This window comes from Puntigrus tetrazona, chromosome 15 (genome assembly GCF_018831695.1).
Source record: "Puntigrus tetrazona isolate hp1 chromosome 15, ASM1883169v1, whole genome shotgun sequence".
Lineage (NCBI taxonomy): Eukaryota > Metazoa > Chordata > Actinopteri > Cypriniformes > Cyprinidae > Puntigrus > Puntigrus tetrazona.
Window position 1 is genome coordinate 17,079,545 of NC_056713.1, and position 4,948 is coordinate 17,084,492.

The window sequence follows — 4,948 nt, forward strand, 5'->3', positions numbered from 1 at the left end:
CATTGTGTTTCACAACATGCAATTTGTTTGTGGTAAACTGAGACTGCTGAAGAATCTACATATTTAACTACAGTCACGAGTTCAGTGTTCAAACTATTTAATCAAACATAATCATCATGTTTGTAGAAGGCAACTAAAAACCCACCAGGCCGGAGTATCTACGGCTCTATTATTTCATAACAAATATAATTACAGTCCCGGCACTTTAATGAAAGCATGTATCTGCGTCTGACAGCTGCTCATCAGAGCAGTAAAGACTTACAAGGAGGTCTAACGCCCATCTACAGCATGTCATTTCACCAGACTGTAACCCACAACTCAGAGAACTAAATGTTTGTAGGTTAGATGGGGTGAAAAAAAGGGCATTAGACGGGGGTTAAAAAATAAACAAAATTAGGATATAATCAAAAAGTAAATCATTTTTAAACAATGTTAACAAAAATGCATATAAAATAATAATATTAATAGAAAGTTTGCCATATGGCCAGTCAATAAAAAATTCTAATGAAAAAGTGACATGGCTAAACTTAATATAAAAAAAGAGAGAGACAAATAAATAAAAAGAGGAATAAAATCAAAAGGAAAACTGTCATATGGATACCTAACAAAAAAAACTAATNTAAAACCGTTCCAGATCAAGGATGGTTATAGATAATACCAAACCTCAGCGGTCTCTGCGGTTTAAATTACGCATGTCATTTCCTGTTTCTTTCCTCAGCTCATTAATCTCTTCACAAAACACAAATCAGTATGCTAATGCTAATGCTAATGGAGGTCACGCGTCCCTGACTCTCTTTCGCTCTGCTCGCTGTTGCCGAGCACAAGTGTCCTTCACTGAAGTGTCACAAGTCATTTGTGCTGCTTTCTCCCCCTCGTCTCTTTCTCTGCACAGCATCTTCTGTCCCTCAGCGGCCTCTCTCCCTTCGTCAAAGTTAACGCTGGAACAAAGTTCTTGCGAGAGATTAACTTTGCCGGATTAGGTGGGTTAATTATTAGATCTCGGAGACTCATTGTTTTGTGTTTCCGCCGTGAGAGGCTGCTTGAGAGAGGCGCTGCAGCATTAAATCAATTTCATGGGCTTTTCATTACAGACGAGATAACGCCAACATTTAGCATTCAGTTTTATGGCGTTATTTGAATCTGCTCCAGCGAATGGGCTGATGGGAGAGGAAAACCCTGCTGAGAGGGCACAAGGACACATTGCTCTCCCTGCTTCCTCCAGAGCCCCCTGGGCACCGTAAAAACGCACAAATGGACCCTGAGGGAGAACAGAAGGGGTCTACGACACTGAAAGGGAGAGGAAGAGGAGCATTGACAGGAGGAAGGAGGAGGAAAGGAATTTTAAATCCTACACAAGACTGCTGCTGATGACAGTTTCACACAGAAAACTCTAGAAATCAGCCAGAAATGCCTTCAAAGCAGACTGTTCTACATCTTACAATTAAACAGAGAGAGAGAAAAATGTTCTTTAAGTCTGACTATGCTAGAGCTACCCTGCTTTAGGAAACAGCTGCTGAAAAGATCCACATGTCCTAAAATTAGGCTATAAATACATCTGATGTGAGCCCACACACACATTGTTTGTGTCTTATCAAGCAACACGGAGCTGTGAAATGACAAAATCTGCGCCTTCATCTTTCCTTCATTGCCCACTTTGAAAGGAAAATAAAAACAATGAAAGCTACCATAATAAGAGCTGGGAAAGGCAGCAGCCTTGGCTCTCTTTTCATCTGTGCAGTGAGTGACCTGTTGTTGCTGTCCATATGAAAAAAAAGATGCGCTGTTTGTAGTTTTGCGAAAGCTTTTCATGCAATATCAAAGGTGGAATCTCAGTAGCCTTTGGCACAGGTGCTGTCTATATGAAGAACACAACACGCATACATATAACTACATCTTTGCTTCCTACACGACAGTATAAACACTCAGAAGAATCATTATGAATGGGGTTTTTCTGCACAGGTGTCTAAACTAAGATCAGTTTTCATATGAGAGAGGTTTTGGCCAAAATGAAACAATTTTCTGTGCTGGATCTTCATTGTGAAGTCTTCTGGCGTTTGATTAGGGGACAAAAAGTCATTTTGCCAGGCAGATTAAAGAGCTCAATCTTTTTTTAGCCCTTTCATACACCATTAAACTTAACGATAAAGGAGGCACTAGAAATCTCCAGAAAGATCCCTGGACATCACAAAACCTTCAAACGTCACCAGTACCATAATGAGAGACGTTTTTATGGGCAGGAGGACAGCCGTGACTGCGCAACTTCAACAAGAATACGATCTCATCTCACCGCTCTTTCTGTTTTGGAAACATATGGGCCGTGAATCATGTGTTTAAGTGTGTGTGTAATGCAGATGTCATGGAGGTGACATACATTTCCTACCACTCATCTAATCATAAAACAAAACCACCTCTCCACATCTTTCGACAGATCAGGGCCTTGTGCCGAAACGCGTTCAAGCAGGCCGAACTTTGTTGTCGAAAATAAATCATTCCCTGCCCAGGCACAAAAGAGCCGAAGCGCTTGGCCTGTTTCTAATGGAAATGTTTCCAGGATGATGATTTCTGCCGACCTTAGGTGAAGATTTTAAATGTGTAAAGTATAGCTCAGACTACTTTCCGTGAAAAAAACTAAACAAAACTGAATTTATGTAAAATTATGATATATTCTAGGGTTCCTGGGCAACAGGTATCAGTGTTGATCCACTGAGGAGCTCTGGGTGTCAGCAGGAAGGACTCCACCCTTTTAATGAGCAGCCTGTCTTGTTAGCTAGAAGCACTTAGTTTTAATTAGCAAAGCCACCTCATTATTACCCAAGTAAACACTTCTAATTTGTTATGCATTTTAATGACCTTCACCAAACACTTAAGAAACATCTTTAGGCATTAAAAAAAAACCAGACATCTAGGAAATACATTGACAACTAGAGCAGCATGTCCTGGTGTAAATATCTGTGGGTAACTTCAGAAGATCTAAAGAGCTTTTATAATGAGAATGAAATCCATCTATGAAATAGTTTATATATTTTTATAATATATGAATAGTTTTTAAATTACACAAATCCAAAATAGCCAAAAGATGTGCACGACATCTGTAAGTACGGGAAAGCAAGAAACACAAACCCTAGATTCAAAATTCAACGCACAGCCGAGATGATTCAAAGACAGCATCAAAAAAAGAAGAAGAATAGGGGCACAACGGCTCTCCCAAAGTCTCCTTACAGATGGCTGATTTCCATAATGACGGTTGAGACGGAGAGATCACTGGGTTTGTCAGTGGCTCATTCATGATCTCACACGGATTCAGACTTGTGTGAGAGAGAATTACAGGCTTTAAGTTGTGTGTGTGTGTGTGNAACAGCAAGAGAGAGACAGATGTTGTTGTAGTTTGATTTTATGGTATATCGGTGTCAGGTGCCGTCACATAAAGATGAGTAACTGTGCAAGAGTTTGAGGCTCACCACAGATCAGAGCACAGCAAGAATGTGTGTGTTTATGTGAATGGGACTGTCAGTGTGTGTGTTTTCCTGTGTGTATGTATATCTTTTTATGAGTCAACCCTGTCAAATATAACATATGCCTATTCTGAAATGTTTGAAGAAGTACTAAGCTCTGTGAGAAAACGAAAACTCATACATACCTCCACATACACCTCTCAGTAATATGTTGATGCGTGTTGCTATCAATACAAAAACCAAGACAAAAATAGCTAAAAAAAAAAACAAAAAAAAAACACTAAAACTCCAAATGCGCACTACAACATATTGGGGAAAGACCAGCGTCCATCAAAACATCCATCACACCCACTGAAGAAAAACCCATTAGCTCTGCTCATGATATCAGCAGGCAGGTGGCCATCCACAGGACACTCATATCAACACTAATATCTGCCACCAGCTGCAGAAAAATGTGCTCACCTTCACGCCTCTAACAAACACACACACAAACACACACAGCTTCACGTGTGTGCATGTAACAAGCTCCCAAAATGATGCTGACTTACATGACAGTTTGGAGTTTCATAATGAGATAGACAGAAAGATGGGCAGACGGATAGATAGACAGACAGACAGACTCACCTGGAAACTGGTAACTGTAGCTAGGAGAAAATCCTGTGTATCCTCGACCGTATGTTGCCACAATGTTTGGGTAACCTACAAACACACATATAGACAGAAACAACATCAGCTCGCTAGGATAAGAATCACGCTTAACCCTTAACCTTGGTCAATCAGGAACTAGTAATTAGACATGTCTGGATGAGGCTGTGTATATGTAACACTGTCACAAGAGCAACAGCACTTGAAAGGGAGGATGAATATCACAACAGTATGTTTTCAAGCACATGAGCACTTTAAATGAAGTGGCAACTTCAGGGAATTTCACTGCCATCTGTTTTTCTCTGATGCTGCTCTGCCGAAAGAAAAGAGAGAGAGAGAGATTCTGATGCGTGTTATTCTTGGCCTTATTTTCTCACGTTTTCTCTTTGAAATTTACATGCCATATTAATTTTGTGTTTTTCCCAAAACAAGAATGTGAAACAGCAGTCACCACTGCTCAGTAATAAATCACGACTCACAGATTTGAGAAATCACTCCAAACACACCTTCGTGCAGAGCTGGCATATGTGCACTTATGATTTCCCAAACCTGTCACGAGTCACTCAATATCAGTTGACAGCAATGAAAACACTTTTGACAGCTCTCACAGAATACACAGCTTAAAAAAAAAAAGTGTTCTTCCAGGGANCCTGCTTTAGTTTGTGTGTTTGTTGTGTGATGCGCCTAAAATATGTTGTACTCTTAAAGAGAAGAGAAAACGAATCATTTGAAAAAGAGACAAAATGAGGTGCAATGAGACAAACAGTAAAACAAAGAAAACAATAAAAAAAGAAAAGATTAGAGATCTGATTAATCAGATTACTAATAGTGATTAATCGTGTGTATATATA